This window comes from Coregonus lavaretus, assembly GCF_964263955.1.
Source record: "Coregonus lavaretus genome assembly, chromosome: 30".
In the NCBI taxonomy this organism is placed as follows: Eukaryota; Metazoa; Chordata; class Actinopteri; order Salmoniformes; family Salmonidae; genus Coregonus; species Coregonus lavaretus.
The window spans coordinates 17,348,120-17,371,761 of NC_140017.1; the positions used below are offsets into that span (position 1 = coordinate 17,348,120).

Below are 23,642 nucleotides of genomic sequence, written 5' to 3' on the forward strand. Positions count from 1 at the left end.
ATAGTTCATTCTTACATGTTCTATGTTTGAGCTGCTTTTGAAAGCAATAGTCGAAAACATTATTGTCATTGTTGAATTCGATTTTCATAATAGCACGCTAGGACTGATGGTTTGGTTTGCTAAACTAGCAAGTCTGTTTGTTTGGTTAACAAGGCAACTACTGTCTATCTAGTAAACATTCCTAGCGGCAAAAGTGTTAAATTATAGCCATGGTATAGAAGGGATAATCAACTCGTGGCTCTATGCGTTTTCTGGAAAATAATGCAACTCTGTGGAAGGATAGTTAAACGTTGTTAATTATTTTCCATAGAACACATAGCCTCTTGTTGATTATCCCTTACATCATGGGCTTATACACTGAACAAAAATATAAATGCAACATGTAAAGTGCCCTCCCAGGCCCACCCATGGCTGCACCCCTGCCCAGTCATGTGAAATCCATAGATTAGGGCCTAATGAATTCACTCAGCAAAATATTATAAATTGTTGCATGTTGCGTTTATATTTTTGTTCAGTGCCTTGCAAAAGTATTCATCCCCCTTGGCGTTTTTCCTATTTTGTTGCATTACAACCTGTAATTTAAATTGATTTTTATTTGGATTTCATGTAATGGACATACACAAAATAGTCCAAATTGGTGAAGTGAAATTAAAAAAAGAACTTGTTTCAAAAAATTCTAAAAAATAAATCACGGAAAAGTGGTGCGTGCATATGTATTCACCCCCTTTGCTATGAAGCCCCTAAATAATATCTGGTGCAACCAATTACCTTCAGAAGTCACATAATTAGTTAAATAAATTCCACCTGTGTGCAATCTCAGTGTCACATGATCTCAGTATATATACACCTGTTCTGAAAGGCCCCAGAGTCTGCAACACCACTAAGCAAGGGGCACCACCAAGCAACGGCACCATGAAGACCAAGGAGCTCTCCAAACAAGTCAGGGACAAAGTTGTGGAGAAGTACAGATCAGCGTTGGGTTATAAAAAAATATCAGAAACTTTCAATATCTCACGGAGCATCATTAAATCCATTATTAAAAAATGGAAAGAATATGTCACCACAACAAATCTGCCATGAGAGGTCCGCCCACCAAAATTCAGGGACCAGGCAAGGAGGGCATTAATCAGAGAGGAAACAAAGACACCAAAGATAACCCTGAAGGAGCTGCAAAGCTCCACAGCGGAGATTGGAGTATCTGTCCATAGGACCACTTTAAGCCGTACACTCCACAGAGCTGGGCTTTACGGAAGAGTGGCCAGAAAAAAGCCATTGCTTAAAGAAAAAAATAAGCAAACACGTTTGGTGTTCGCCAAAAGGCATGTGGGAGACTCCCCAAACATATGGAAGAAGGTACTCTGGTCAGATAAGACAAAAATTTGCTTTTTTGGCCATCAAGGAAAACGCTATGTCTGGCGCAAACCCAACACCTCTCATCACCCCGAGAACACCATCCCCACAGTGAAGCATGGTGGTGGCAGCATCATGCTGTGGGGATGTTTTTCATCGGCAGGGACTGGGAAACTGGTCACAATTGAAGGAATGATGGATGGCGCTAAATACAGGGAAATTCGATGGGAAACCTGTTTCAGTCTTCCAGAGATTTGAGACTGGGACGGAGGTTTACCTTCCAGCAGGACAATGACCCTAAGCATACTGCTAAAGCAACACTCAAGTGGTTTAAGGGGAAACATTTAAATGTCTTGGAATGGCCTAGTCAAAGCCCAGACCTCAATCCAATTGAGAATCTGTGGTATGACTTAAAGATTGCTGTACACCAGCGGAACCCATCCAACTTGAAAGAGCTGGAGCAGTTTTGCTTTGAAGAATGGGCAAACATCCCAGATGTGCCAAGCTTATAGAGACATACCCCAAGAGACTTGCAGCTGTAATTGCTGCAAAAGGTGTCTCTACAAGGTATTGACTTTGGGGGGGGGGGGGGGGGGTAAATAGTTATGCACGCTCTAGTTTTCTGTTTTTTTGGTCTTATTTCTTGTTTCTTTGAAAGTGGTAGGCATGTTGTGTAAATCCAATGATACACACCCCCCATAAATCCAGGCATCAAAATAGGAAAAATGCCAATGGGGGTGAATACTTTCGCAAGCCACTGTACATGCTCTTGACAAGTCTTGCAATGCAATATAACTGCATCATAATGCATTATAACTACAGGTTTTAAGTTGAGTGATTTGATGTTTTTACAAATGTTAATGAGAATGTATTCATAAACTAACAACTTCATATTTTTTTATTGAGCTTGGTTTTTCACAAATAATGCCCTATATCAAGGTAATGGTACAAATAATATTTTCTTAAGGCACAACATTTATCCAGAAGTAAATATTGCAGCAATGTTATGTAAAGTAAGTTGGGGAAGTTGACATGAGACCTGTGAGTTATGGGAATTGTTGTGCTTTATCAATATATGCAGTTCATTGAAAACACAGATATCACTAGCTGTATATCAATTAATTGCTCTGTCAATACATAAAGTGGACTCAGAGGTTAGGTCCTCATACAGTAGCAATTATCAGGAGAATGCAATGTATTTCCTCTCCATCTCCCTCATTTTACTATTGCCTTGGGGACTTTCCACAAAGAAAACACAGCAGACCTTAGTGAACCTTTCCTGACCCCCTATCTCTTTATGGTAGAAGTGGTCATTGGCAGGCCAAACATGTTTTTCTCCTCAATGTTTTCAAGTCAACTACCGCTCTCGACATCACAAACTCTTAAGATCAGATTGCTCTGAGCTCCAATTTAAATGGCTCTTGGCTTTAGATTCTCTGCGCACCGCATAGACATGGTTTTCTTTCTTGGTTCTTGATTTATTGATTTAAAGAGAGGGGAAATATACTACCGTGGACTACCATGATTATGGGGTTTTAGGCACTTGATGGTGAAAAACAAACAAACAATGGACTTTACACATGTATTTGCACAGGAACAGGTGGACGTTAAGTGTGGTCCATTAACAGCATGTTGTTGCCGCCTGCCTTCCCTTTTCAGTGCCAGACTAAAGTTGACAAGCAGTGCGTTTGGGTGAACTAATGTGTTTGGCCATTTCATTTCATTACAGACTGACACTGCTGCACATTGTAAGGCTCAGCCCCTTCTGAGCTGCTCTTAATGACAGTGCTTTGTTCTCGGTGCACAGCTTGTCGGCACACAATGTCAGAGGTCATGTTCGGCCTCCAGCCCCCAGGTCCCCGTAAAAGAAAGCTAATGAGGCAGCATGGAGCTAAGAGGGACTGGCCACTTTCCTACTGGGGCTCTCCTGAAACTCAGATAGGCATTGCAAGCCCTATCTTTGAAGCCCTCTTGGCTCAGGGTCTTAGCTTTAGTCACTTTGTTGATGATTCGCCTCCTTCTCTCCCCAGGTACTGTTAATGACCACAAACTACCTCACAATGCCCCAAAATACCCCAAACAGCTATCCTAATCAATCCCTAAAGCGTAAATCATAGTCCACAGACGCTGAGACGCGATAGTCCGGCGTCCCACTGTGACATAGTGACGCGGCTCTGAGACCACCGCAGGGGACGAGCAGCTCGAACGCACACCTTCAAAAATGAAAGGGGGGGGGGGGGGGGGGGGGGGGGGGGGTAATTAATTAGTAGCTAGGACCCTTCTCCCCCCTAGCCTGTCTGTCTGTCTGTCTGCTCCCTGGTAAGTTGGAGCACCACCCTGACATCACCATATTGACCTGTGCTTTCCCACAACCTTTGATTGACTTTTGATCTCTAGGACCAGTCCACAGCCGTCTGGAGCTCAGGCTTGACTGATACCCCCTTCCCCCGACCCTCTCCCCCATCTTGTCCCTCACACCATATTAACAGACTTGGGTCAGCATGGAGGAGTCTTGAGATTACACAGGCACCTAACTGCATAACATAGTCTCAGAATATAAACAACTTAAAGGAATAACCAATAATTATACCTTTAGGCTGTATTAGGCAGTTAAGTAATTTTGTTCTGGAAGACATAGTGAGTGTAATGATGTTAAGGTGGCTCAATGTTTATAACATTCTTAGGTTGTTGTCAGTGCATTATGTGCCATGTGTACTGGTCAGTGTTAGCTCTCCTATTCAGGTTTGTAGCTCGCTGCTTCTCTCACTGTGCAATGTAATCACTCTCTACAGAATGACTCTCCATTTCCCCAGCATCTGCTATCAGCCCAGTGTGGGTAAGTACACTGCACTGATTCCAGTGTGTTTGTGTGTATGTGTGGTGTGTGTGTGTGTGTGTTTGTGTGTGTCTGTATGTGTGTTCGGGGGAACAGTGATAAGTGGTGGGAGTAAGTAACCCATCTGTGTGAGGTAGTGGTGTGGAACACAGTGAACAGTAAGCTGAAGTCCTGCTGGATCACCAGTCTGATGGCAAATAAGGGGCTCACACATAGGAAGAGATTATGTTGTTATCAGTCAAGACCAGATATAAGGGAACAGAGAGAGAGAAAGAGAGAGCGAGAGAAATTGATATATGATTGTTTAAACATTTTATGTTTTTATAAAGCATTTGCAAGCAATTGTGTTTTTGTGATGACTAACAAGGTGCTGCGTGAGGAGATATGTTGTGTAAATGAGAAAGGTCACATTTGACATCATTCTGACCTTATTTCTGACTTGACCTATGGAACACTGGACTTAGCATTTTGGTTCTAGTCTTAGAAACCCTCAAATCAACTATCATTCCTGTCTAGACTTCACAGGAAGAGGAAAAGACTGTTGCAAGTGATCTGGCTTGAAAATGAGTGTGAGGCTATGAGTTCCAATAAGTAGAGCACGTCAAGCTCCAATATTACTAAAATACGGTTCCCACTGTCTGTCTGTCTGTCTGTCTGTCTGTCTGTCTGTCTGTCTGTCTGTCTGTATGTATGTTTGTCTGTCAGAGGGGGGCTATACTTGTTGATCCAGAGAGGTGGGCATGTTCCTTGGTGGTTAGGGCAAATCGCTTGACTTTGGTATGAGAGTAGCATTCCTGATTCCTGTTCAACTGAGAGGCAGGCATGAGGAGGGAGGGAGGGAGAGAGATAGAGAGAGAGAGAGACAGAAAGAGAGAGAGAGAAATAGAAAGAGAGCGAGAGAGAGAGAGAGAGAGAGAGAGAGAGAGAGAAGGGGAAGCCAGGCATTGGAGAGAGGGGAGGGGAAGCCAGGGACTGGAAAGGAAGTAATGTTCATTTAAAAGTGTGCTTCTCAGTTCTGGGCATGCTCAGTGGGGCTCAGCTCTGCTCTACCAGCTCCAGCCTCTAAATTTGAACAGGAGGGAGGTGAGGTGACTGTGTCCGAGCAGACTTTAGTGCCACACACTCTCTGTCTCTGTCAGGCTCTCTCGCTGCACAATTTTTCTTTGCCCCTTTTTTTGGTGTGGAGAGACAGCTGAGGGAGGAAGACAGCTTCGACAAAACAACTGAAAGAAGCAAGAAAATTAAGAGAAGAAAAATGGACTGTTGGTTTTTTCCTCCACTGACTTTGCCTCAGAAACAGTGGATCTGGAGGGACTAACTTCAAAATAAATGCAAGAGGGAGCTGGTGTGAAATATGAGCAGGAAGGAGAGATGAGAAACCTGTGGTCTTCTGTTAAGGTCAGTACTATGGGGTTCTCAAGCAAGGGACAGGAGTTTCCTTTTCATGCATTTTTCCAGGTTATTGCACAGTCAAAGTCTTTTATGTCATGTTTGCAATGTGGTGTGGTGTTATAGGGTGCTTGTGGGTGCACTGTCCTGAAAATGATTTATTGGTTGAGAATTGTGCAATGGTACAGGGTGGGCGGACAGACACGTGGACTCTCTTTATGCCCTTCAGTGTTGCTGAGTGGCGCTTACTGTAGTCTGTAACTGGTTTAGCTGCCTGCATTCTACCACAGCATATTATATGACAATTTTTTGGATACTTCAGACGTTTGCATGTCTTGGAATAGGAGTCCACAACCTTAGCCGTTGAGGGATTTGTCTTGATGTCTTGACTGAAACCATGTGGTTATGATAAAGGAAAAATCACTTTGAGAAATGACTACGTGCATGCATGCAGGTTGGATCTATGGAGGTCAGGGAGGTTGTTTTTTGTTGTGGTCAATAGCACTAGCAGAGTAATATGTAGAGATATAGTATATGGCTCTGGTCAATATCATTTGACAGTGGTCATTGAATGAGTGAAAACTGTTTTTCTTGACTACACTCTTAGAAAAAAGGTCCATCTAGAACCTAAAAGGGTTATTCGGTTATCCCAATAGTAGAACCCTTTGAAGAACCCTTTGTGGTTCCAGGCAAAACCCTTTTGGTTCCAGGTAGAAGCCTTTTGAGTTCCATGTAGAACCCTTTACAAAGAGGGTTGTACATGGAACCAAAAAGGGTTCTACCTGGAACCAAAAGTGTAGATTACAGTTAGTTTTTGTTGATTTACTACCACACATTCAGATGTCATTTCAACTCAGATTACTTATTCTAACACACTCAATGTCACATAATGTTATATCCCTATTCCATTCCATTCTATTTTATTCTATTCTATTCTCCCAATTTACAATAACTTCAGCATAGTAGTGGAATAATTCGCCCTGCAATCATCACACTTGTTTGAATAACGTGTCATTGTATTGCAGCAATAAACAGCATCTTGGTATGATCACCTGAGAGAGAGAATACAATAATGAACTTGTTGTTTTACTATTCGTAGTATTAGGCAGCTTACCTGGCTGTGCGAATACTGAAGGTATAATTCCTGGGTCGTGTTCATTCTGTATCAAATTAAAGAAAAGGGACTGAAACAGGAGTGGGACTACCTCCATAAGAAATGCACATTTTAGTTTTTTGTGTTTTAAATCATTTTCCGGTGTGTGCCCTAATGAACACTACCCAGGTATATCCCAGCATGTTTCATGCCTTACTACTGGTTGGTGTCAGTGGTGACCTCCCCACAGACGTTGTGTTGCCAGATTGATCATTTATGCCTCTAGAACTGGGGCAGAATATGTCACCGGGGGAGAGAGTGTTAGTGCTGGTAGAACTGAACATTGTGTACATTACCCTCGTTGTTATTTACTAACTAAATAAGGCATAGAAGTACACACCACAAAATCATAATGTTTTTGTGGGTTTATGAATTTCCAGACAACATGTAACGTTGATAGTATTTTTTCCTAAATGAGGTATGTGGTATCTGTTAAATTCAATCCAAGCTCATGGTGGTTATGGTTGTAGCTGTGACAGAAATTCAGCAACATACAGAGGATGCATTATTATCTAACAGATATGTCCTCTCTTACTATATACAGTTAAGTCGGAAGTTTACATACACTTAGGTTGGAGTCATTAAAACTCATTTTTCAACCACTCCACAAATTTCTTGTTAACAAACTATAGTTTTGGCAAGTCGGTTAGGACATCTACTTTGTGCATGACACAAGTCATTTTTCCAACAATTGTTTACAGACAGATTATTTCACTTATAATTCACTGTATCACAATTCCAGTGGGTCAGAAGTTGACTGTGCCTTTAAACAGCTTGGAAAATTCCAGAAAATGATGTCATGGCTTTAGAAGCTTCTGATAGGCTAATTGACATCATTTGAGTCAATTGGAGGTGTACCTGTGAATATATTTCAAGGCCTACCTTCAAACTCAGTGCCTCTTCGCTTGATATCATGGGAAAATCTAAAGAAATCAGCCAAGACCTCAGAATTTTTTTTTAGACCTCCATAAGTCTGGTTCATCCTTGGGAACAATTTCCAAACGCCTGAAGGTACCACGTTCATCTGTACAAACAATAGTACGTAAGTATAAACACCATGGGACCACGCAGCCGTTATACTGCTCAGGAAGGAGACACGTTCTGTCTCCTAGAGATGAACATACTTTGGTGCGAAAAGTACAAATCAATCCCAGAACAACAGCAAAGGACCTTGTGAAGATGCTGGAGGAAACAGGTACAAAAGTATCTATATCCACAGTAAAACGAGTCCTATATCGACATAACCTGAAAGGCCGCTCAGCAAGGAAGAAGCCACTGCTCCATAACCTAGCATAAAAAAGCCAGACTATGGTTTGCAACTGTACATGGGGACAAAGATCGTACTTTTTGGAGAAATGTCCTCTGGTCTGATGAAACAAAAATAGAACTGTTTGGCCATAATGACCATCGTTATGTTTGAAGGAAAAAGGGGATAGCTTGCAAGCCGAAGAACACCATCCCAACCGTGAAGCACTGGGGTGGCAGCATCATGCTGTGGGGGTGCTTTGCTGCAGGAGGGACTGGTGCACTTCACAAAATAGATGGCATCATGAGGAAGGAAAAGTATGTGGATATATTGAAGCAACATCTCAAGACATCAGTCAGGAAGTTAAAGCTTGGTCCCAATTGGGTCTTCCAAATGGACAATGACCCCAAGCATACTTCCAAAGTTGTGGCAAAATGGCTTAAGGACAACAAAGTCAAGGTATTGGAGTGGCCATCACAAAGCCCTGACCTCAATCCTATAGAAAACTGAGAAGCATGTGCGACCAAGGAGGCCTACAAACCTGACTCAGTTACACCAGCTCTGTCAGGAGGAATGGGCTAAAATTTACCCAACCTTATTGTGGGAAGCTTGTGAAAGGCTACCCGAAACATTTGACCCAAGTTAAACAATTTAAAGGCAATGCTAGCAAATACTAATTGAGTGTATGTAAACTTCTGACCCACTGGGAATGTGATGAAAGAAATAAAAGCTGAAATAAATCATTCTCTCTACTATTATTCTGACATTTCACATTCTTAAAATAAAGTGGTGATCCTAACTGACCTAAGACAGGGAATTTCTACTAGGATTAAATGTCAGGAATTGTGAAAAACTGAGTTTAAATGTATTTGGCTAAGGTGTATGTAAACCTCCGACTACAACTGTAGATGTAGGTATGTCCTAGTATCATAGTCAGTCAGCTATGATGCCTGTTCACTAACATTTTCAGAGAAACCTGTTGATGATCGCCCTTCCATTCTCTAAGTCAGTCTACTCCTTCCTTTGGTCGTGACAGAGAAAATTAATGAAAAAAGCCCCTCAAGTACTGACAACTGTGTCTATCATTACCTCCCATTGGCTAAGGTAGAGATGAGCAATGGTTTCAGTACAATGAACATGCTGTTTGGTAACTGTGGCATACCAGACGTATTTATCCCTCCCACCTACCTCACTGTCAGGTTATGCTCTGACTGAAACACAGCATTACAGGCATTCCGCCCTATTGTCCTCTTTACACGGAGTATTTGTGTTATTTCAACATACTCCCATGACTATGAAACACCAGCGGATACCTAGTCAGTTGAACAACTGAATCATGTCTTGCACATTTAACCCAAACCCTCTGAATCAGTGTGGTGCGGGGGGGCTGCCTTAATCAACATCCACAGCACCCAGATGTTTTGTTGGGGGTTAACTGCCTTGCTCAAGGGCAGAACGGCAGATTTTTCCACCTCCTTGCCGGCTCAGGGATTCAAACCAGCGACCTTTAGGTTACTGTCCCAACGCTCTTAACCGCTAGGCTACCTGCCTGGTCAGTAGGTTTGACAGATAGCAGGCTGGTTATCGCCTGATGAATCCCCAAGAAGATTTGATCAAGTTTTAATCATTTCATACATAAAGAAATAGTTAATCTATGAGTAATGTAATTGATTTAAATTGAATGTTTTCGGATATGACAGTGGACATGACCAAATCACACATTATTGTCTATCTATTAAGCTTAATTACAGTCGTAAAAGTCGTCATTGGCATCGTTTTAGACATAATAATATACTTGGGTAGCCTCACTTAGGCCTTGGTCCAAGCAAGCAGCTCACAATTAAACTTGGGATGAGTAGAAACCTCATGGGGCCCAACTCTTCCCAGCAAACTCCAATAAAGATTTCTTATTAAACATCACCCAGAGAGAGAGAGGAGGAAGGAGAATGGAGGCCAGAGGCCTGGGGAGGCATGAGCCCAGACCTTGGCCCATTGGGCTCTGGTCAAAAGTAGTGCACTATGTAGGGAAAAGGGTGCCATTAGGGATGCCACCCTGCTCTGAAGTGCACAGTGAATGCCAACCCAGTCTTTGCCCTCTGTAGGCCCAGGATCCATCAAGCAGTATGAAGCCATGTTCTCTGAAAGAGCTGTGAACTTGTCAACTCCCTTCAGCTCCCTGTCACATTTAGTTGTTTGTTACTTCTTAGTCCCGGGGTGAGGGACATTGAAATGCTCCAATGACTATTGGCCTCCATTCATTGGTACTAGGGCTTGTATGATGGTTGGAAATAGATGCATCAATCTAATGCCACTTCTCTGGGTGTTGCCACATCTCTCCTGGGGAGAGGACAAAGGCTAGGGCATGATGGGTAGACAGATGCATGATGGGAGCAGGGCAGCCTCTCATCACCATGGTGATCCTAACAATGAAGCCAGAGCTTAGATGGGCAGACACTGAAGTATCCCATCTAGGGAGTCCTGAGTCTCTGTACAAGAGGCTGATATTCAAATTGCAACCTCAAGGGGGTTTGTTCAATGTTTTAAAACATGTTTTCTCCTTTTTGTCAGATAATTGTTGTGTGGTAATGACATTGAAAGGTAGAAAGAGACTCATAGGTGGGAAGATGGTAGAGTGGATTGATTATTTTTATTTCAGTATGAGCTGCACGGCATGTCTCCATCTGACACAGTAGCTGTTACTGTCTGGAGGACCATTTAATGAGAGGGAGAGGGGTGAACGGGAGCGAGGCTAGAGAACGGACTGTGTCAGTTCCGTGTCCAGTTAAATGTGCCTTGTAGAGAGATGCCAAATGAAGAAATGTGTCATATACTGTAGAAGTGATCAAATGATTCTCCCTGGCCATCTGTCTATTGTCAGAGTAATAGTTTACTAGCCTTGGCAGAACTGAATGGGGCATCATAAGAAACTGACTGAAGACTACTGTATATGAATCCAACAGTCAAAAGTGACTCAAAATGACATGGAAAAAAGGGATATTGCAGTGATATTTCAGGGTTCAAAAGTTCAAACTGACTCAAAATGGCATGAAGAAATTGTTTTGAGTGTTTTAAGATGTTTCAGGTTAGCCAGCTTTGGGCAAAGTACATTCTATGTGTCAACTCAAGCCTTGTGTTTGGTCTAGCGTCAGTGGTTAAGCAAGGTTATCTCAGTGACATCAGGGCTGTGTTATGAATACGGGGTAAAAGGATTCAGTCGTCTGTTGACATAAAGCTAACGGCATGCCTGCACAGAGGGAACATAAACACAGAACATGGTGCTTTATTGGAGGTCAATATTGGTCCATCTTAGTTAGTTGACTCAAATGTGTTTTTTCCATAAAGGTGAGTAGCCTACTGAAGGTGGACATATTTGACGCACACAATACAACAACAGGTAGTTTTTCAGCAGTCGTTTGGTATAGATTGTGTCAATTGTTCTTGGTTGCGGTTCGCGCTGTCTAGGTGTTATCTGGGCTTTGTGAAAGGCGAAACAATCTTCGGAGGCACCTAGGTCACTTAACTGTGTGGCTTCTCATTTTCAGAGAGCTGAGCCTTTTTGATTGACTGACACTGGAGAGATCCTGTTGCAATGCACTTCCTCTGAACCCTGTATCAAGCCACCATCTCTATTCTGTTATTATCTGCTCTTTCCCTTTCACTGTACTACTGTAGCTTGTCATATAACATCATCATACCAGTAATTCTGCACTGATATAATCAGTCCAAGTGTTCAAAATGCACTTTTCTGCTTGACAATGAGTCTAAGGACCCTGCTTGACAATGAGTATAAGGACCCAGGGACTAAACACCTCCCTCTAAACACCTCCCTCTGCAACTGGATCCTGGACTTCCTGACGGGCCGCCCCCAGGTGGTAAGGGTAGGCAACAACACATCTGCCACGCTGATCCTCAACACGGGGGCCCCTCAGGGGTGCGTGCTTAGTCCTCTTCTGTACTCCCTGTTCACCCACGACTGTGTGGCCAAGCACAACTTCAACACCAATAAGTTTGCTGGCAATACAACGGTGGTAGGCCCGTTCACCGACAACAATGAGACAGCCTATAGGGAGGAGGTCAGAGACCTGGCAGTGTGGTGCCAGGACAACAACCTCTTCCTCAACGTGAGCAAGACAAAGGAGATGATTGTGGACTGCAGGAAAAGGAGGGCCGAACATGCCCCCATTCACATTGACGGAGGCTGTAGTGAAGCGGGTTGAGAGTTTCAAGTTCCTTGGTGTCCACATCACCAACATGGTCCAAACACACCAAGAAAGTATTGAAAAGGGCACGACAATGCCTTTTCACCCTCAGGAGACATGCGTCCCCAGATCTTCAAAAAGTTCTACAGCTGCACCATCGAGAACATCTTGACCGGTTGCATCACCACCTGGTATGGCAACTGCTCGGCATCTGACCGTAAGGCGCTACAGAGGGTAGTGTGTCTGGCCCAGTACATCACTGGGGCCAAGCTTCCTGCCATCCAGGACCTGCAGTACCAGTCAAAAGTTTGGACACACCTACTGATTCAAGGGTTTTTCTTTATTTTTACTATTTTCTACATTGTAGAATAATAGTGAAGACATCACAACTATGTAATAACACATATGGAATCATGTAGTAACCAGAAAAGTGTAAAACAAATCTAAATATATTTGAGATTCTTCAAATAGCCACCCTTTGCCTTGATGACAGCTTTGCACACTCTTGGCATTCTCTCAACCAGCTTCACCTGGAATGCTTTTCCAACAGTCTTGAAGGAGTTCCCACATATGCTGAGCACTTGTTGGCTGCTTTTCCTTCACTCTGCCGTCCGACTCATCCCAAACCATCTCAACTGGGTTGAGGTTGGGGGATTGTGGAGGCCAGGTCATCTGATGCAGCACTCCATCACTCTCCTTCTTGGTAAAATAGCCCTTACACAGCTTGGAGGTGTGTTGGGTCATTGTCCTGTTGAAAAACAAATGATAGTCCCACTAAGCCCAAACCAGATGGGATGGCGTATCGCTGCAGAATTCTGTGGTAGCCATGCTGGTTAAGTGTGTCTTGAATTCTAAATAAATCACAGACAGTGTCACCAGCAAAGCACCCCCACACCATCACACCTCCTCCTACATGCTTTACGGTGGGAACTACACATGCGGAGATCATCCGTTCACCCACACCGCGTCTTCAAAAATCTCAAATTTGGACTCCAGACCAAAGGACACATTTCCACCGATCTAATGTCCATTGCTCGTGTTTCTTGACCCAAGCAGGTCTCTTCTTCTTATTTGTGTCCTTTAGTAGTGGTTTCTTTGCAGTAATTCGACCATGAAGGCCTGATTCACACAGTCCCCTCTGAACAGTTGATGTTGAGATGTGTCTGTGACTTGAACTCTGTGAAGCATTTATTTGGGCTGCAATTTCTGAGGCTGGTAACTCTAATGAACTTATCCTCTCCAGCAGAGGTAAATCTGGTCTTCCATTCCTGTTGTGGTCCTCATGAGAGAGAATGCCAAGAGTATGCAAAGCTGTCATCAAGGAAAAGGGTGGCTATTTGAAGAATCTGAAATATAAAATATATTTTGATTTGTTTAACACTACATGATTCCATATGTGTTATTTTATAGTTTTGATGTCTTCACTATTATATACTAGGCGGTGTCAGAGGAAGGCCCAAAAAATTGTCAAAGACTCCAGTCACCCAAGTCGTAGACTGTTCTCTCTGCTACCGCACAGCAAGCGGTACCGGAGCGCCAAGTCTAGGTCCAAAAGGCTCCTTAACAGTTTTTACACCCAAGCCCGTAAGACTGCTGAACAATTAAAATATAATGTTTTTACACTGCTGCTACTCGCTGTTTATTATCTATGCATAGTCACTTTACCCCTACTTACATGTACAAATTACCTCGACTAACCTGTACCCCTGCACATTGACTCGGTACCGATACTCCCTGTATATAGCCTCATTATTGTTATTTTATTGTGTTACTTTTTCTTTAATTTTTTACTTTAGTTTATTTAGTAAATATTTATTGAACTGCATTGTTGGTTAAGGGCTTGTAAGTAAGCATTTCACAGTAAGGTTGTATTCACCTGTTGTATTCGGCGCATGTGACAAATACAATTTAATTTAATTTGATTCTCTGGGGTCTAATATGGTATACTATTGGATGTATCTGATAAATGTTATAAAGTTCATATCTCAGTTGTAGCTTATATACTAGGCGTGTCTGTCTGTCTGTATGCCTGTTCCAGACAGAGGTGTGTGAGATGGATGCGTCTGGGTATGGGCTCTCTCTCTCTCTCTCTCTCTCTCTCTCTCTCTCTCTCTCTCTCTCTCTCTCTCTCTCTCTCTCTCTCTCTCTCTCGCTTTCTCTCTTCTCCTTGGGGTGATACTCACAGGTTGGCTGTTTATGGGGAGGCTGGGGCTCAGACAGTTGAGATTTATTGAGATGATAAAAGCAGTGGAGGAGATCAATAATGGCACAGCACAGACGGATGTTCCTCCAAGCCCTATCCACTGACATCTCACAGGACATAATCTACCTCAGACATACAGACGGATGGACAGACAGACTTTTCTGTGCCACTAAAGGTGTTTTTGGCATCAGGTGCTTGTCTGGGTGAAAAGATACTGGTGGTTTTCCAAAAATTGAATAAGATAGCAACTAGATCATATGTAACACAGACTGATATGTATTTTGTCATATTGTGCTTTTGAAATGTTGCCTCTCCCTGCAGCTCACACTCTTGCTCTCCCTTCTCTGACAATAATATGAAGATTTTTTTTTATATAGGAGTGGTGTGTAGCTGGTAGACAGGGTACAGGGGGAGAGAGAGAGAGAGAGAGAGAGCGAGGGGGGGGGGGGGGTGAGAGAGAGAGAGAGAGAGAGAGAGAGAGAGAGGGGGGAGAGAGAGAGAGACAGAGAGAGAGAGAGAGAGAGAGAGAGAGAGAGAGAGAGAGAGAGAGAGAGAGAGAGATGGATAATGGACACACAGAGAACAGATTTACAGAGCTTTGTTTCATGTTGAGGACTAGCAGGCCAAACATAATAAAACATACCTTATGTCCTCAGCAGCCAATGTCTTTGACGTTCATATATCTCTTCCTGCCTACCACTATATTTCAGAGATGGGACCAAGTCACTATTCACAAGGTCCAAGTCTCAATTCGAGTCCCAAGTAGAACAGGTTGAGTTTCGAGTTAAATCCAAGTCGTGCATTCTAAGAGCAAGTCGAGTCAAGTCACAAGTTTTTATCAAGTGAAGTCTCAAGTGAAGTTTAAAAAAGATCTATACATGCAATGACTCCAAATCTTTGTCTATTTATTGAGACCAGACAGCCTTCTTCATTATTTTGTTTACAACACATTTTTATTATTCAATAATTCATTTTAACAACAAATTCCAAATGCAAGCTTTATAAATAAATGATCAATTTCAAGCAATTTTGACATACCAAAAGACTAGTAATTGTTGCTTGATGCCCCATTGCTGGTAAGCACCCGATCCAATCAGCAATATGTTCGCTAGCTCACCCAACCTGTGTTAATTGACAGTTTGCTGGTCCAATCAGAGGGCCGAGTGTGCGTTTCACTAGCCAATCTGTTGCAAAAACAATTTGCAAGTGCGATGCTGTGGCTACAGTCTCTGGCTGCGTGGAGAGTAATCCACAGATCATTTAAAGTCATTAGTCTCAAGTCAAGGTCCCAAGTCTTGAGGCTTCAAGTCCATGTCAAGTCTCAAGTTATTTGATTTTCTATTTAGTTGATTCTCAAGTCATCAAATTTGTGACGAGTCAGACTCGAGTCCATGTCATGTGACTCGAGTCCACACCTGTCACGCGTGCTGTAGGTGGGTGCAGTGGTGGAATCAAACGCAGGACACCGAAGTATAGTCCAACAGACTTTAGTAATCTCCAACAAGGAAATAAGACAACTCTTGCCCGAAGGCGAAATTACGCACGACGGCGAAATAAACAAAAGCGCACAAAACAGGTGCGTAACACTCCAACGCAGTGGAGGGAAGCTCAACCGAGCGAAATACAAATGAAGCCCTACACACGACAGACCAAAATCAATAACACACAACACTAGACAAACACAACGAGAAACTTATAGGACACTAATTACGCTAAACGAGAACAGGTGTGACAACAAACAGACAAAAGCAAACGAACATGAAACATACAACGGTGGCAGCTAGTATTCCGGAGACAACGAACGCCGAAGCCTGCCCGAACAAGGGAGAGAGGCAGCCTCGGCCGAAACCGTGACAGTACCCCCCCCTTGACGCGCGGCTCCAGAGGTGCGCCGACTCCGGCCTCGGGGACGACCCGGAGGACGCGGAGCAGGGTGCGTCGGGTGCCCACGATGGAATTCCGTCAGGAGAGACGGGTCCAAAATGTCTCTCCTCGGCACCCAGCACCGCTCCTCCGGACCGTACCCCTCCCACTCCACTAGATACTGGAGACCCCCCATCCGACGTCTCGAATCCAAGATGGACCTCACGGAGTACGCCGGTGCCCCCTCGATGTCCAATGGGGGCGGAGGAGTCTCCCTGATCTCACTTTCTTGGAGTGGGCCAGCTACCACCGGCCTGAGAAGGGACACATGGAACGAGGGGTTAATACTTTTATATTCAACAGGTAGTTGTAATTTGTAACACACCTCGTTCAACCTTCCCAGGACTTTAAATGGCCCTACAAACCGCCGACCCAGTTTCCGACAGGGCAGGCGGAGGGGCAGGTTTCTGGTAGAGAGCCAGACTCGATCACCAGGTGCGTACACCGGTCCCTCACTGCGGTGGAGATCGGCGCTCGCCTTATGACGTCGGAGGGCCCGCTGCAGGTGGACGTGTGCAGCGTTCCATGTCTCCTCCGAGCGCCGCGCCCACTCATCCACCGCAGGAGCCTCGATCTGGCTCTGCTGCCAAGGTGCCAGAACCGGCTGGTACCCTAACACACATTGGAAAGGGGTTAGGTTAGTGGAGGAATGGCGTAGGGAATTCTGGGCCATTTCGGCCCAGGGAACGTACCTTGCCCACTCCTCCGGCCGGTCCTGGCAGTATGTTCTAAGAAACCTACCCACATCCTGGTTCACACGTTCCACCTGCCCATTACTCTCCGGGTGGTAACCCGAGGTGAGGCTCACCGAGACCCCCAACCGCTCCATAAAAGCTCTCCAGACTCTGGAGGTAAATTGGGGACCTCGATCAGACACAATATCCTCGGGTACCCCGTAGTGCCGGAACACATGGGTGAATAGGGCTTCGGCAGTTTGCAGGGCGGTAGGAAGGCCCGGCATGGGGAGCAAACGACAGGCCTTAGAAAACCGGTCCACAACGACCAGTATAGTGGTATTCCCCTGTGAATGAGGAAGGTCAGTAAGGAAATCCACCGAGAGGTGGGACCATGGTCGTTGTGGAACGGGCAGGGGTAGTAACTTACCCCTAGGCAGATGTCTAGGCGCCTTACACTGGGCGCACACCGAGCAGGAGGAAACATAAACCCTCACATCCCTTGCCAACGTGGGCCACCAGTACTTGGCACTAAGACAGTGCACTGTCCGGCCGATACCCGGGTGTCCAGAGGAGGGTGACGTGTGAGCCCAATAGATCAATCGATCCCGAACCTCGAGCGGAACATACTTCCGACCCTCCGGGCATTGTGGTGGACTAGGGTCGGTGCGTAACGCCCGCTCGAGCTCAGCATCGACCTCCCACACTACCGGTGCCACCAGACACGACTCCGGCAGTATGGGAGTGGGCTCCACGGACCTCTCCTCCGTGTCATACCGCCGAGACAGCGCATCTGCCTTACCGTTCTGTGACCCAGGGATGTACGTGATCTTAAATGTAAACCGGGTCAAAAACATATTCCATCTAGCCTGCCGAGGGTTTAGCCTCCTCGCTGCCCGGATGTACTCCAGGTTACGGTGGTCCGTCAAAATGAGGAAAGGGTGTTGAGCCCCCTCAAGCCAGTGCCTCCACACCTTTAGGGCCTGTACCACGGCTAACAGCTCCCTGTCCCCTACGTCATAGTTTCGCTCCGCCGGACTGAGCTTCTTGGAATAGCAGGCACAGGGGCGGAGTTTAGGTGGTGCGCCTGACCGTTGTGAAAGCACGGCTCCAATACCGGCCTCAGACGCGTCCACCTCTACCTGAAATGGTAAAGAGGGATCCGGATGCGCCAGCACTGGAGCCGAGGTAAACAGGTCCTTCAGCCTCCCAAACGCCCTGTCCGCCTCGGCAGACCACTGCAGACGCACCGGGCCCCCCTTCAAGAGAGACGTGATGGGAGCTGCCACCTGTCCAAAACCCCGGATAAACCTCCGGTAGTAATTCGCAAACCCCAAAAACTGCTGCACCTCCTTCACAGTGGTTGGTGTTTGCCAATTACGCACAGCTGACACCCGGTCTACCTCCATCTTCACCCCTGACGCAGACAACTGATACCCCAAAAAGGAGACCGACTCCTGGAAAAACAGACACTTCTCTGCCTTAACATACAGGTCGTGCTCCACCAGCCTCCGCAACACTCTGCGCACCAGGGCCACATGCTCGACACGGGTAGGCGAGTACACGAGAATGTCATCTATGTACACCACGACCCCCTGCCCCTGCATGTCCCTGAAGATCTCATCCACGAATGATTGGAAAACTGACGGAGCGTTCATCAACCCGTATGGCATGACAAGATACTCGTAATGGCCCGAGGTGGTACTAAAGGCTGTCTTCCATTCATCGCCCTCCCTGATGCGCACCAAGTTGTACGCGCTCCTGAGATCTAATTTAGTGAAGAAACGCGCCCCATGCAAGGACTCAGTCATGGTCGCAATCAGCGGGAGTGGATAACTGTACTTCACCGTGATCTGATTGAGACCACGGTAATCGATGCACGGGCGCAAACCACCATCCTTCTTCTTCACAAAAAAGAAACTCGAGGACGCAGGGGAAGTGGAAGGCCGTATGTATCCTTGTCTCAGAGATTCGTCTATGTAAGTCTCCATAGCTTTCTTCTCCTCCTGAGACAGAGGATACACATGGCTCCGTGGGAGCGCAGCTCCTGCCTGGAGGTCTATCGTACAATCTCCCTGCCTATGGGGCGGCAACTGCGTCGCCCTCGACTTACTAAACGCAATAGCCAAATCCCCATACTCAGGGGGAACGTGCAATGCGGGCACCTGGTTTGGACTCTCCACCGAGGTAGCCCCTACGGAAACGCCTAAACATCTACCCACACACTGGGCAGACCACTCCATCAGAGCCCTCTCCTGCCACGAAATAGATGGGTTATGGGTACTCAACCAGGGCATGCCCAGCACCACCGGATACGCAGGAGAGTCAATCAGAAATAGCTGAATCATCTCCTGATGACCCCCCTGCGCACACATCCTAAGTGGCGCAGTGACCTCCCTGATCAAGCCCGCACCCAACGGACGGCTATCTAGGGCATGAACGGGGAAAGGGACATCAACAGGAAGAAGGGGAATCCCTAAAGCTAAACAAAACTTCTTATCAATAAAATTCCCAGCCGCGCCTGAATCTACCAGCGCCTTATGCTGGGAATGAGGTGCTACCTGTGGAAAACTCACAGGCATACAGAAATGTGCAACAGAGAGCTCTGGGTGAGTGGGGCGCCTACTCACCTGGAAGGAATCCCCAGTGCGGGACCTGTCGTCCTCTCCCCTAGGAGGCCATCCCCAGCACCTAGCCGCGGTGTGTCCTCCCCGACCACAGTTGGTGCAGGGGATGGACCCCCTAGTAAGCCGACCCCTCCTCTCTCTAGCGCCAGCGCCCCCGAGCTCCATGGGGCACGGCTCGGAGGCGCTGGAGGGTGAAATGGACGGACCCCCCTCGGGACGTCCGCGGGTAGCTAGCAGGTTATCCAGCCTGATGGACATGTCGACCAACTGGTCGAACGTGAGGCTGGTGTCCCTACAGGCCAGCTCCCGACGGACGTCCTCTCGTACACTACATCTGTAGTGATCGACGAGAGCCCGATCATTCCACCCTGCATCTGCCGCTAGAGTACGGAATTCGAGGGCGAACTCCTGGGCACTCCTCCTCCCCTGCCGGAGGGAGACCAGACGCTCCCCCGCCGCTTTCCCCTCCGGGGGATGGTCAAACACCGCCCTGAAGCGGCGGGAGAACTCGTCATATGTTATGGTGTCCGCGTCGATCCTCCTCCACTCCGCGTTGGCCCATTCCAACGCCTTCCCGGACAGGCAGGAGATCAGGGCGGACACGCTCTCATGTCCCGAGGGCGCCGGGTGCACGGTGGCCAGGTACAGCTCCACCTGGAGAAGGAAACCCTGGCACCCGGCCGCGGTCCCATCGTAAGCCCTCGGGAGCGAGAGTCGGACTCCTCGAGGTTCCGGTGCGGGAATGGGCTGACTGGCCGATGGTGCTGGCAGGGAGGGTGGCGGTGGCGGCGTCCCCCAGCCTCGGATGGTGGTGATCACCTCCTGCAGTGCGGTCCCCATCTGCAGGATCTGGTCACCTTGTTCCCGGACCCGGTCCTCCAGCGTCGCCTGGGCTGCTGCGGCTCCTGCTGATTCCATTCTTAGGTGTGTTATTCTGTCACGCGTGCTGTAGGTGGGTGCAGTGGTGGAATCAAACGCAGGACACCGAAGTATAGTCCAACAGACTTTAGTAATCTCCAACAAGGAAATAAGACAACTCTTGCCCGAAGGCGAAATTACGCACGACGGCGAAATAAACAAAAGCGCACAAAACAGGTGCGTAACACTCCAACGCAGTGGAGGGAAGCTCAACCGAGCGAAATACAAATGAAGCCCTACACACGACAGACCAAAATCAATAACACACAACACTAGACAAACACAACGAGAAACTTATAGGACACTAATTACGCTAAACGAGAACAGGTGTGACAACAAACAGACAAAAGCAAACGAACATGAAACATACAACGGTGGCAGCTAGTATTCCGGAGACAACGAACGCCGAAGCCTGCCCGAACAAGGGAGAGAGGCAGCCTCGGCCGAAACCGTGACAACACCTCTGCTGTAATTTCCTCCTCTCCCTACTCCTGCCCCAGTCTGTCACTTAAGGTTGGGTCATTGCATTTTTTTGTAACACTGTGGATTGTAGTTGTCATTGGTTTCCGAATGAACTGTTTTGCTTATCACATTGGACCCCAATTGCACTGATAGAATTTATTTGATGAGTTAGTGATCTCTCTCTCTCTCTCTCTCTCTCTCTGTCTCTGTCTCCCTCCCCCTCTCTTTCCCTTTCCCCCTCTCCTGCTTCATTTCCCTTTCCATTTCTTCATCTAACCAGCTGGAGCTGAGGGAAGAGAGAGCGTGTCCTTTTGTTAGTGGGCTGAGAGTAAGGTCAGTGTGGTTGACTCCCCTCCCCTCTCCCAGATAAACTCAATAAATATTGTAAATCTGGGGACTGCTGGGTAGGCAGATTAACCAATGAGTCTCTCACAGTAAATGACTACACCAGGAATGGTTTAGACCTTTTCACCTTAGCTTTACCACCATTAACACAAATGAAAATAAGAGCAACTGAACTGTGATGACTTTGATTTAGATGCGTTGAATATTATAGTCAATAGGCACTTTCTTTATTGGAAATGTATGCTCTTTGCTCAGATGTTTTTCCCCAAGATACATTTAATTTGATAAATTCAACCAAATTTCAGACATGTAGACAGTGAGAAAAAAAGCCTTTGCAATGTTTTTGTGTATCCAATCATATTTGCAAAAATGTGTGTGCAACGTTGGAGCAACATGTTATTGGGCATAGCTCTTTGTCAGAGAGTGTCACCCTGTAAAGAGATCTGAATGAAAGGGCATAATTTGTTTTCACAGTAACTGAAACTGATGAAAGGAGGAGAGTCGGCCAAGGGTACACTGTGAGCTGTGTTCGGTCACTCTCTCCCGTTCCCTCATCTCTCTTTTCATATGCTAATAGAGGTCAGGAGATGAGGTGGTTCTCACGTTCAACTTGAAACTTGGGTCCTTTGTAAGGCTGTGGCTCAAGCTGCCGGGACAGAAGCCAGAGTTGAAATGAAAGTCTGTTGAAATTCCCCAATGGGATTGGCCTTGGGCTGGGGCATGGGCTGGCTTTACAGGCTGGGGCTGACCACCTGGGGAAGGTCTGGGTTGGCCTTTGGCTTTTCTAGACTTGCCTGAGTTTGGGCTTGGGCTGGGACTTTGCAGAGGCTGGGGTCTGTGACTTGGGCTGGGGTTGTGGTAGGGGGCTGGAGCTGGGCTTTAAGCTCTAGAGCTGCCAAGGATTAACCTATTAGGGATATGTTGGACCTTTAGACAAAGATCCATTGACTTTGTAAATATCATCCAGTAAAAGGAAGAACAGTAGCTAAACAGCAGATTGGCGATGATCAGTTTTTCTGTGGATGCTTGCAGAGCCACAGAATTTAAGGGGACTCACAATATTCAGTAACAAAATACATATTTTGAGCTCCTGAAGTTTTCTTTAACAATGTACATAGGCCTCTAAACAGCTTCTGCACTTAGTTAGGAGTTTGCATCCATTCAGTTCTGACGGGTTGTCATTAAGTTAACTTTGTAAACATGATTAACCATTTTGCCAAGCCTCGCAATCGTGGGTCATTTTCAGAAACTGCGTCAGAATTGCATGGCCAATATGCAAGATACGTTTATTATTCTTTTCACCAATGGCTGAAACAGAGAAATTACTTTTTCAACGGAGGTAGTTGTAAAGGCAATCAGCTGAAGGTTGGGGGAAGATATATGGTGGTTTTGGAAAAGTACTTGTTTAGGTTATACTTTTTTTTTTTTTTTGGTCATTTAGCAGATGCTCTTATCCAGAGCGACTTACAGTTAGTGAGTGCACATTTTTTTTTTTTCATACTTACATTTTAGGAGAACAGAAAGAGTTTAATGAGTCCATTCTCTGTGTTACCTTGAGTAATCAGAGATTTCCTCAGTGGGGAAACATGAATTGCATGAATTACTGCCCATGCCCTTGGGTGTGCTGAAACAGGCAGTGATTACTGCGTTTGCCCTGTGGCTACGCTAGTGGTATCTATCAATAATATAGTGATATATAACCCGTGTTTGTGTAAGCCAGGAGTTGAGAAGTTAAATGACTGAATGCTATCATAAAAGCTTAGTTAGAAGGAAAACAAGGCAGCCCGGCCACAAGAGGTCAAATAAATGTTTATTATCTTGTTCATCATCACCTCCTTCCCTAAAACATCTAGGCAGCTCCACAAAACAATAATCATCATCTTAACGGAAAAGGGTTGAACGATAATCTGAAGTTGGCAACATAAAACTACCTTAATAGAAAATGACTGAAGTAAAAGAGAAAGTCACCCAGTAAAATACTACTTGAATAAAAGTCTAAAAGTATTTGGTTTTCAATATACTTAAGTATCAAAAGTAAATGTATAAATCATTTCACATTCCTTATATTAAGCAAAACTGACGATTTTCTTGTTATTTTATTTCACGGATAGCCAGGGGCACACTCCAGCACTCAGACATAATTTACAAACGAACATTTTGTGTTTAGTGAGTCCGCCAGATCAGAGGCAGTAGGGATGACCAGGGATGTTCTCTTAGTAAGTGCGTGAATTGGATAATTTTCCTGTCCTGCTAAGCATGCGAAATGTAATAAGTACTTTTGGATATCAGGGAAAATTTATGGAGTAAAAAGTACATT

At 45.7% G+C, this 23,642-nt stretch overlaps 1 long non-coding RNA gene across 1 annotated transcript in view; it reads left to right on the forward strand.

Moving 5' to 3' along the window:
• The first annotated feature begins 5,150 nt into the window (after positions 1-5,150).
• The window catches only part of LOC311105404, a 72,909-nt gene continuing 54,417 nt past the window's right edge, over positions 5,151-23,642 (forward strand). Inside the window, exon 1 of the long non-coding RNA XR_014610255.1 lies at positions 5,151-5,584. This is a non-coding gene — a long non-coding RNA (uncharacterized lncRNA). The remainder of the gene's footprint in view (positions 5,585-23,642) is intronic.